Source organism: Lutra lutra, chromosome 9 (assembly GCF_902655055.1).
Source record: "Lutra lutra chromosome 9, mLutLut1.2, whole genome shotgun sequence".
NCBI classification, from domain to species: Eukaryota; Metazoa; Chordata; class Mammalia; order Carnivora; family Mustelidae; genus Lutra; species Lutra lutra.
Genome location: NC_062286.1, coordinates 93,925,075 through 93,937,132, shown reverse-complemented (window position 1 = coordinate 93,937,132; position 12,058 = coordinate 93,925,075). Strand labels below are relative to the sequence as shown.

The following is a 12,058-nucleotide window of genomic DNA, read 5'->3' as shown; positions in this document are numbered from 1 at the left end:
ACATCCATGTGCCCTGTCGGGCTTGGGGGTCATGGGGGGCACTGCCTTGGAGACCTTTGGTCTGACCATCAGCTGAGGAGGGCTTTCTGGGTGGCCTGAATCTGAGGGGCATCTCTGAGGCACAATAACAGAATTGTTGACTGCAGGGCACAGTGAAGAGGAGTAAAAATTTGAGAATGGAATATTAGTCAGCTACCAGAAAGGATGAATACCCAACTTTTGCATCAACATGGATGGAACTGGAGGAGATTATGCTGAGTGAAATAAGTCAAGCAGGCAGAGTTAATTATCACATGGTTTCACTTATTTGAGAAGCATAAGGAATAGCATGGAGGGCATTAGGAGAAGAAAGGGAAAAATGAAGGGGGAAATCAAAGGGGGTGATGAACCATGAGAGACCCTGGACTTGGGAAACAAACTGAGGGTTTAGAGAGGAGAGGGATGGGGGAATGGGTTTGCCAGGTGATGGGTGTTAAGGAGGGCACATACTGCATGGAGCACGGTGTTATATGCAAACAACGAATCATGGAACACTACATCAAAAACTAATGATGTACTACTATATGGTGACTAGCATAACATAATAAAAAAAAAAAGTTGAGACTGGCTTCTAAACTGGAATTAGAATGATGAGCCATGTGGAGAGTGACTTTGAAACTTGGTTTATTGGCAAAAGAAGCACCAAGAACCAAACACCCAAGTAAACAAGCAAACAAACAAATGAAAACAGTAACAAAATGGATGGGGGGGGACCAAGAGCTCTACCCTGAGCTGTGCTCCCAATTTTTGTGCCCCACCTCCCCTTCCTCATGATCGTCGATTTTGGCTGTTTTCTCTTCCTGGGTGGGTCCTCTGTCTGACAGGCTATTCACAAATATTTTCCCATGGATTACTCCACGGAAATCCTTGCCTCTGACCAGAGTAGTGAGCGATAGGAGTTGGGGCCAGCTCTGTTGCCTTCATCTCCTCCTGGGCGAGCCCCACTCTGCCTCCAAACCAGTGAATGAGCCGCAGTTAGTACTTATCTTGTGATCTTCAGAGACACCCCTGAGAAAGTGAGGCTGCCTGCTGCTTTGTGTCTCAGGGGAGGGAGGGACAGCCCAGGGAACCAGGTCAGTGCTGTGCCCCTCCAGAGCTCTCACAGGGCTTCTGGGAGATGGCCCTAGGACACAGCCATCTCAGTGTTTGAAACCCTGTATTTGTAAACCTAGCTGAACACCATCTTCTGAAAAGTGGAAAACCACCCATAGCTGGGAGAACGGTCATACTTGTACCTACGATGGATGACTAAGAGCACACCAGTGGTCGGCAGACACCCTCACACAGAAACCCCTCAGTTAAAGAGGAAGGACTCATGAGGCACCCTGGTGGCTCAGTTGGTTAGACATTTGCCTTCAGCTCAGGTCATGATCCCGAAGTCCTGGGGTAGGATAGAGCCCTGCTTTGGTCTCTCTGCTCAGGGGAGAGTCTGTTTCTCTCTCTCCCTCTGTGCTCTCTCTCTCTCTCTCAAATAAATAAATACAATCTTAAAAAAAAATCAGAATGACTCACAAAGAGAAGTGATTGCTTTCCGGCAGGGCCTTTGGGACCCTCATGGAGGTCTTGTCATCTGCTGTGAAAGCAGCAGACCAGGATTTGGTGGCTGGGCCTCTTCTGAACACAGATGTCGCTACTCACACTACCTCTTTATGATCAGTTTGCCAAAAGGATGAAATACACAAACCCCAGGAATCCTAATCAGTGCTCTCTTGACTCATGGCACCCTAAAGTCTCCTGCAGGGCATTGGTCCCTCCCCATTGCGCTGAGGCCAACTGAATATGCACAGAGTTCTCTCTGCATCAGAGCCAGACCCCCAGTGCTGGTGGTGCTGTCTCAGGTACCCATTTCCCATGCTGTCCACAAACCCAACTGCCTCTATATTCCTCATATTCCACTTGAGGACCTTTCTTCCCCAGTGCCCATTGCCAAAGTAGAGTTTATCTATGCATTGACATTCAAGATCCTCCTAATGAAGCCTCTCCCCTCTCCCCTCCACCTTCAACTTCTCTGCTAGCTCCCCTCTGCCACAATTGTCCCAACACTACCTGCATGCATCCCTGCCCCTTTGCCTGGTCTCTTGTTCTTCCCTCTGCCTATAGCATCTGTCTTATACATCATCACCTGATATTTTAAAAACTCTTTATTATGGAAAGTTTCAAACCCACATGAAAGTAGAAAGAAGTTGACAATGGATGGAACCCATGTACCCATCAACCAACTTCACTGATGATCAGCCTGTGGCCAATCTTGTTTTCTCTGTATGCTACCCACTCCTCCTCCTAAAACAGATGGTTTTCAAACAAATCCCAGACATCACATCATTTATTAAATCTGTGAATATTTCAGTATGAATATCTAAAAGTAGGAAGTTCTTCCTTTTTTAGGAAGCTCTTTTGTAGTCCTCATCATATACCTTCAAAAATCAACAATGCCTAAAAAAAATATTACAAGAACACTTTAGTGTCATCAACTATCTAGCCTGTGTTCTCATTTCTCCAATGTCTAATACAGAAATGTATGTGAATGCATGTATAAATGTAGAGATACTTATGTATGAATATGTTTGTATAAGTATATGGATGTGTTTGTGTGTACAGAGACATGTACATATACATGTACATACAAAAACATGTCAGTTCATTTGTTTGATTAGATTGAAATAAGATTAGAATGTAATTGTAATGTAAATAAATGTAATGAAATAAGATCAACATGTAAGTTAGGAGGTGCCTGGGTGGCTAGGTCAGTTAAGTATCTGCCTTTGGCTTAGGTCATGATCTCAGGATCCTAGGATCCAGACCTGTGTCAGGCTCTCTGCTCAGCAGGAAGCCTGCTTCTCCCTCTGCCTGCCGCCCTGCCTACTTGTGCTCTCTGTCAAATAAACAAATAAAATCTTTAATAGACACACACACACACACACACACACACACACACACACACACACACACAATTAGTTGCTATGTCTTCTAAGTCTCTTTAAAATACAGAATCTTTATTGTGTTCTCTCTCTCTCTCTCTCGTTCTTCCTGTAGACTTGTCCACATTCTGGATTTTGCTGATTGCATACAACCGTGATATCATTTGATATGTTCTCCTGTCCTCTGAATTTCCTATAATAGGTAGCTAGATATAGAGATTTGATTAAAATAAGGCCGTGTTTTGCTTCATTTTGCTTTGTTTGGCATGAAGACTTTTGTGGGAGTTGACACAAAATGAACAATCATTTTTAAAAATTTTAAAGAGACAGTTAAGGAATTTCATCAAAACCCAAGTGAGAACAGCTGCCTGGAATGTACAATCTTCACAAAGAAGAAAGTGCTCCAGGGAAGGAACATTTGCTGCATGGCTACCTATGATTCTTTTGCTTTTTGTTTTTTTTAATATATATATAGTTATAAATTATCATTACAAAGGAAATACCAGAAAATTATTGACTTTATCTTGTGTCTTTATTATGTGCAAGGCCGTGGGGCTCGAATCTTACAGGAACCAGGAAAGGTTTTTTTTGTTTTTCTTACCTTTGTGTTTGGAATACTCCTTTTTAGTTATTTTTCTAATGAAGCAGATGTACAACGTATGCTGAGAGCAGAAACAGAGCTTTCAGGTTTTGCCAAGTCGTTTGGACCTTGGTAAATGTTAAAGCATGGCTTCCCTGGGAGCCCGGAGCAGGGCCCACAGGCGTTAAAAGCTGAGAATTTCCTTTATTATGGGTGCTGGCATACGTTGTCATCAGAAAGCCTGTAATGTCCACTGTCTTTATTTTTGCCCTGCTAGCAGTCATCAGCAACTACAAGCCCTTATATAACACCTGTCTAATTATCTGAGTGTAGCTTATATTCATTTAGATTCCATAGGAAGATCTGTGAATGCCATTTCTTTAGTTCTTTGTGTTGGCTTCCCTATACTTGGAGGTCAGTGTGACTGGGTATAAAACCCTGAATTCATGCTTTAGTAAGCATTCATTGCCTCACTCTACTGGCTTCTGTGATTAAGCATTTTTATTCACAAGTTTAGTGATAATCTGGTTTTCTTACTCTTTTTAGTGACTCAGGTAATTCCGTTTGTTTGTTTTTTTTTTAATTCCCAGAAAACCAAAGGTGTTTTTGTGTTTGTTTTCCTTTAAAGTTAGGTAGACTTACTATAATTTATATTGGATTTAGTTATTCTGGGTTAGTTTTCCCAGGTACTCAGTGTACCCCTTCAACATTAATTACAGGAAATTTTTCTTAAATCATAGTTTTAACATTTGCTTTTTTCTTTTTTTTTATTTTATTTATTTTTTTCTTTTTTTAAATTTTATTTTTTATAAACATATTTTTATCCCCAGGGGTACAGGTCTGCAAATCGCCAGGTTTACACACTTCACAGCACTCACCATAGCACATACCCTCCCCAATATCCATAACCCCACCCCCCCCCTCCAACCCCCCTCCCCTCATCAACCCTCAGTTGGTTTTGTGAGATTAAGAGTCACTTATGGTTTGTCTCCCTCCCAATCCCATCTTGTTTCATTTATTCTTCTCCTACCCCTTTAACCCCCCATGTTGCATTTCCTCTCCCTCATATCAGGGAGATCATATGATAGTTGTCTTTCTCCGATTGACTTATTTCGCTAAGCATGATACCCTCTAGTTCCATCCACGTCGTCGCAAATGGCAAGATTTCATTTCTTTTGATGGCTGCATAGTATTCCATTGTGTATATATACCACATCTTCTTTATCCATTCGTCTGTTGATGGACATCTAGGTTCTTTCCATAGTTTGGCTATTGTAGACACTGCTGCTATAAACATTCGGGTGCACGTGCCCCTTCGGATCACTACGTTTGTATCTTTAGTGTAAATACCCAGCAGTGCAATTGCTGGGTCATAGGGTAGTTCTATTTTCAACATTTTGAGGAACCTCCATGCTGTATCAAAGAAACACATCGACAATAATACAATAATAGTAGGGGATTTTAACACTCCCCTCACTGAAATGGACAGATCATCCAAGCAAAAGATCAACAAGGAAATCAAGGCCTTAAATGACACACTGGACCACATGGACATCACAGATATATTCAGAACATTTCATCCCAAAGCAACAGAATACACATTCTTCTCTAGTGCACATGGAACATTCTCCAGTATAGATCACATTCTTGGTCCTAAATCAAGTCTCAACTGGTATCAAAAGATTGGGATCATTCCCTGCATATTTTCAGACCATAATGCTCTAAAGCTAGAACTCAATCACAAGAGGAAATTTGGAAAGAACCCAAATACATGGAGACTAAACAGCATCCATCTAAAGAATGAATGGGTCAACCAGGAAATTAAAGAAGAATTGAAAAAATTCATGGAAACAAATGATAATGAAAACACAACGGTTCAGAATCTGTGGGACACGACAAAGGCTGTCCTGAGAGGAAAATATATAGCGGTACAAGCCTGTCTCAAGAAACAAGAAAGGTCTCAGGTACACAACCTAACCCTACACCTAAAGGAGCTGGAGAAAGAACAAGAAAGAAACCCTAAACCCAGCAGGAGAAGAGAAATCATAAAGATTAGAGCAGAAATCAATGAAATAGAAACCAAATAAACAATAGAACAAATCAACGAAACTAGGAGCTGGTTCTTTGAAAGAATTAATAAGATTGACAACCCCCTGGCCAGACTTATCAAAAAGAAAAGAGAAAGGACCCAAATAAATAAAATCATGAATGAAAGAGGAGAGATCACAACGAACACCAAAGAAATACAGACAATTATAAGAACATACTATGAGCAACTCTACGCCAACAAATTTGACAATCTGGAAGAAATGGATGCATTCCTAGAGACATATAAACTACCACAACTGAACCAGGAAGAAATAGAAAGCCTCACAGACCCATAACCAGTAAGGAGATTGAAACAGTCATCAAAATTCTCCAAACAAACAAAAGCCCAGGGCCAGACGGCTTCCCGGGGGAATTCTACCAAACATTTAAAGAAGAACTAATTCCTATTCTCCTGAAACTGTTCCAAAAAATAGAAATAGAAGGAAAACTTCCAAACTCATTTTATGAGGTCAGCATCACCTTGATCCCAAAACCAGACAAGGATCCCATCAAAAAAGAGAACTACAGACCAATATCCTTGATGAACACAGATGCAAAAATTCTCGCCAAAATACTAGCCAATAGGATTCAACAGTACATTAAAAGGATTATTCACCATTTGCTTTTTTCTATTGTTTGTTTGCTTTTCTAAAGTCTCCTTTTGTTTTGTCTCTTTTCTATATGCCTTACTTTCCTTCAGAAAGTTTTCAGCGCTCCAAATGCTCAAAGGGAAATGTGCATCTTTAGTGTCACAGTGAAATTTGCTTTGGAACCTCTGCTCCCCCAAGATGCATATTATGTGCATTACCTGAGGACCTTTCCCTTGCCCTGCCCATGATGGAGCCGTCCCCACCCTGAGCCAAACAACCTTCCCTTTGCTTCTACAATACAATTTGTCTGCTCTAGAATTTCATATAAATTGAAATATTCATGCTTTTCAAATTTAATACATGTTAAAACATAACATTACATGTTGTGTTTCTTTTAATGTGTGACCCACTGTGCTTTTCCACTCCTGTGTCCCTTCTGGTTTAGCCTTGACTTCTGAAATTACTTTCTTTCAAATTCTTTCCCAGGTTCTGTTCACATCTCTTTCTATTCTCAAATTACATTGCTTCTGATTTTTCCCCAGTTCTGATAAATATTGTTTGCTCATAATATCTATCATTTTCTTAATTGCTTTTAGCTTAGTTTGAAATAACTGCTATTACAGTGGTTTATGTCATTGCTTATCTTTTCATTGATTTGACCTTTACTATTAGAAACTCATCTTTCTATCTCCTGTAAGAACCTAACTTGGTGTCTTACAATAATAAATTTTATACACACCATACAACACACACACACACACACACACACACACACACACACACACACACACTTTTTTTCTATTAAACTGAAACCTAACTTTTTATGATCAGTGTGAGATTTTTTTTTTCACTACCTTGTGGAAAGCTCTGTCTAATTTCATAAAATCCAAGACTTGTGGGCGAGAAGTACAAATCATGGAGCTGAAAGGGACCTTAAAGTTTCTCTTGCTTAACTACTTTATTAACAATTCCACTTTCATAAGCAAATTGCCCAAGATTATACAGACATTTAGTATCAAAGCTGTGACTAAATCCCTGGTTTCCTAGCTCTTAGAATAGTTTTCTTTGTATCATGACAGTCCCAAAGTAAGGAAAACTTGTTTCCATATGCTATGAAATTTGTACAGATGTTGTATACCTACTTTTGTTTTATTTTTTTTTCTTTTTCACGATCTCTATCGGTTCTCTCTCTCTCTCTTTTTCAATTCACTGGAAGTATTTACTTGAGCCATAAAATTTATCTCTTGGAAGCCCATGTACTTTGAAACATCAGATGTGATATTCTGATCCTAAGTAGAAAGGATCGCAATGGCTTGGATTACTCAGGTTCATCATTTTCTTTTTTCTTTTTTTTTTTTTTTTTAATTTTACTTATTTGTTTGTTTGTTCGTTTGTTTCAGAGATAGAATTGAGTGATTCGTCAGTTGCATTTAACACCCAGTGCTCATTACATCAAGTGCCCTCCTCAATGCCCATAACTCAGTTATCCCTCCCCCCACACACTCTCTCCAATGTCTATCAGTTTGTTTCCTAGAGTTCAGCATCTCTTATAGTTTGCCTCCCTCTCAGTGTTCATCTTACTTTATTTTTCTTTCACTTACACTACGCTCATCTGTTTTGTTTCTTAAATTCCACATATGAGTGAAGTCATATGGTATTTCTATTTCTCTGACCAATTTATTTCAATTAGCATAATACCCTGTAGTTTCACCCACACCGTTGCAAACAGCAAGCTTTCATCATTTCTGATTGCTGAGTAATATCCCATTGTGTATATACCACAACTTCTTTATCCATTCATCTGTCAATGGACACCTGGACTTTTTCCATACTTTGGCTATTTTGGACATGCTGCCATAAACATTGGGATGCATGTGTCCCCTTGAATCACTGTTTGTATCTTTTGGATAAATACCCAATAGTGCAATTATTGGATTGTATCATTTTCTTATCTGTCTGGTATTCATCTAAACTTGTAAACAGGAGGGTTCTTCAAACACCGGTACAGATAACAAGAACCAGGGAAGGAGGAGTAACTGGGGATCACAGGCAGACACATGGAGCTGCCCCCTCACCTCAGTCTCCCACCCCCACCTACCAGCAGCTGTAAGAGAAGAAGATGCAGCATAACTGACTGGTGTGATGCCTTCCAACTGGCTTCCAGTGCTGGACTCATAGAAACAGCCTCCAAAACTTCACACAGAGAATGAAGTTGGGAGATTGGCCATTGATGCACTCCAGAAAGAGTTTTGTCAACAGGAGGCAGCATGCAAGATGTAGTCAAGGCTATTTAAGCAGATGAAGGGTCAAATAAGAGACAGCCACTGGTTCTGAATATCATGGACTGAGAAAAAAATATAAAATAAGCAAAGTATTATTTGTTATACAATATAACAAGTGATATTATATAAACCTATATGTGTTTTAAGGAGCCTGGGAATAACAGCACAGTCACTGGATTAGGATTCCAAAAAGCAGTGAGGAGGAGGTTGGTCGGTTACCCCAATGAGTAGCAACATTTTCTCTCCTTGTTATCTCTGAGCTGCTAAACTCCCACTGGTGGAAACCTGTTCTCAGGGAGGATGGGGTAGAAGTGAACACAGAGGAAATGAAATACAATATATATAATAAGCTGGTCTGTGTTTAAAGACGTAGTGAAGGATGCTGCAAGTGATAAAGATAAGATTTCACTGATTTCAGCCTCTTTCATCCCAATGTAATCATAACGTATGATGCTCATAGTTGGAAAAATTCACTTCAAGAAGAAATGGATTTAAGTGTGTTCAATATATTTATGTGAAGACTTTTTTAAAAAGAGAGTAAATTATCCTATGTACAATGGAGCCAACTAGTGCAACAGGCCAAAACTTGCAGTATATACAGTGGAACAAAAAAAGCCTCAACCTTATGTTCAGAATCATCATTTTCTGTGGTGCAGATTCTGATTCAGTGCTCCCAGGTGTATTGACGAGTCCACCTTTCTAACAAACTTCCAGGCGGTGCTGATGCTGCCAGGTCTTGGCTGGTACTTTAGGTGTCAAACTGTGGACGGCACCTCAGAGACCTAAGTTGTGCCTACCTCAAGATGCTGTAATATCAGATTCACATTTGCACCTTGTGCAGCTCAAGGAGATCACTAAGTGGGGATTATTCTAATTACATAACACTTGAGACTTTATTTCAACTGTCCATTGAGTACTTACTGCATACCAGGTGCTAGAGAGGGAAAAGGTAATATTGGTTCTTTAGTCTCAAGGAGCTCCGGGAGAAGAGCAGGGCCAAGGGCTGGAGGAGGATGTTGACATTAGAAGCTGTCATGTTTGCTGAGAAGGAGGCAATAGGAGCCATAACAGAAACTGTAATACAGCAGCTGAGAAAACACCAGAAATGGGAGAGGTCCCTCTAGCTGGGCAAGAACATGCAACTCCATTGAAGATGTGGAGTTGGAACAGATGCATCCACATCTCTTTTGTAAGATACTTAAAACAGATTTGAGGAGAAGGAGCTCAGTCTGAGGAACTAAATTACACTTCAAGAAGATTATTCTAAGCTTTGTAGTACATCTGGCAATCACAAACCCTACAAGGGGCCCGATTTTGAGTGGCTTCTCTGTAGAAGGACAAGATTAGAGAGGTTGAGGGTTTGGATCAGAAGCACCTCAATGAGCATATTGTGCTAGCTTGGAAGATGATCAATCCCAGAGATGATGCTGACACATGTTGTGCCTTGCATGTTGCCGGTACTCAAAAGATCTTGTCTAAATAGTTTAATTAATGTTTTAGCTCTCAGACTATAAATTTGTCTCCAGAGCTAAGTATTTCTCAGTAGCACATCAGCAGATGTGGCAGTGTGTTTTTTGACCTCTCTTAAATCTGACACAGTATCACATAAATAATACCCACCATCTCTCCGTGCATATGCTGTAGCTTGACTAGTCATTTGTCAAGTCTACTAAAATGTTATTTTCCAGTTAGTCACAAAGGTGACCTCTCTCTCTCGGCCAGTCTGAAATTTTAAATTCTTGTAACTACCACCAATAAAGCAATTATGGTATCAGAAAATTCCAAAATCTAATAAAAAGCTAGAGTACTCAAAGTCCCTAAGATGTAAAAGTTTTCATAATAATAGCTACTAACTCACAAAGAGGAAATTCTTGAGGAAATTCATTCTTTTGTTGTTAGGAAAAGTCTAAGCATTTATAAATCTTAAGAAAATGTTGTCTTACATCATCATTATTTTATTTCTTATAGGAAATTACTCAAGTGCTTTTGAATTATTTTATTTAAAATTTTTAAAGTATTTTTTATTTCTTAACTGTAGTTGACATACCATCTTAGTTTTATGTGTACAACATAGTAATTCAACAAGTCTATGCATTATTCAGTGCTTGCCATGATGAGTGTAGTCGCCACCTATCACCATACAACGTTATTACTTTACTTTTCATCCCCATGACTTAAGTATTTTATAACTGGAGAATTGTACCTCCTAATCTCAGGTCCATCCATGTTGTTGTAAATGGCAAGATCTCATTCTCTTTTATGGCTGAGAAATATTCCATTATATATGTGTGTATGTATATATGTGTGTACACACACACACACACAAACACACACACACACTATGTCTTTATCCATTCATCTATTGATAAACGTCTTGGGTTGCTTCTATTCTTGCTATTATAAATAATGCTGCAATAAACATAGGGGTGCATATATATTTTCAAATTAGTGTTTTCATTTTCTTTGGGTAAATACCCATTAGTATTTGGTATTTTGATCATATGGTATTTTTATCTTTAATTTTTTGAGGAAGCACCATACTGTTTTCCATAGTGGCTGCACCAGTTTACATTCCCACCAAAAGTGCAGGAGGGTTCCTTTTTTCCACATCCTCACCAATACTTATTATTACTTGTCCTTTTGATACTAGCTATTCTGACTGGTATGAGGTCACCATGATTCTGATTTGCATTTCACTGATGATGAGTGATGTTGATCATCTTTCATATGGCTGTTTGCCATCGGTATGTCTTCTTTGGAAAAATGTCTATTTAGGTCCTCTGCCCATTTTTAATTAATTTTTTTTATTTTGTTTGGTTTGGTTTGGTTTGGTGTTGAGTTGTATAAGTTCTTCATATAGTTTGGATATTAACCTCTTATCAGTTACATATTTTTATCAGATACATCATTTGCAAATATCTTTTGTCTTTTTATTTGTTGAGGGCTTTCTTTGCTGTGCAAGGAAATGCATTATCTCCAAAATCTTAATCTTTGGTATCTTTTTCTTTCTCCTCCTCCTTTTCTTTCTCTATTTCTCTTTTCTTTCTTTCTTTTTTCTTTTTTTGGAACATTCAATATGCTAGAAAAGAATGTCATCTAGGGAGAAACAACTTAGAGGGGTTTTTAATTGTATCCCATATATGTAGATGTTTCTCTAAGTTGAGTACCATTAAGGCAGGGGAACTTCTAGTTCAATTCCTGGAACTGTGTTGGAAGTCCAGTAGGCATGTGTGAGCATTGAGCTAGTGCTAATACATAAGTTAGAATGTACACGTGAATGTTTTCTTAGTTGGGGAATTTTGTCTATATACAGAACTAATGGTGTGGGTTTTCTTGTAATTTATCTTCTAAATCTGTGTGGGACATTTATTTAAACCTGTTCTTCCTTCTCCCCTTGTCCTCCATGCTATTTGTTATGTTCCACAAATAAGTGAAACCATATGATAATTGACTCTCTCTGCTTGACTTATTTCACTCAGCATAATCTCTTCCAGTCCCGTCCATGTTGCTACAAAACTTGGGGATTCATCCTTTCTTTCTTTCTTTCTTTCTTTCTTTCTT

At 39.0% G+C, this 12,058-nt stretch overlaps 1 protein-coding gene across 3 annotated transcripts in view; it reads left to right on the top strand.

The window, feature by feature from the left end:
- The window catches only part of SYNDIG1 (synapse differentiation inducing 1), a 179,851-nt gene that overhangs the window by 63,092 nt on the left and 104,701 nt on the right, over positions 1–12,058 (top strand). The window lies entirely within an intron of this gene.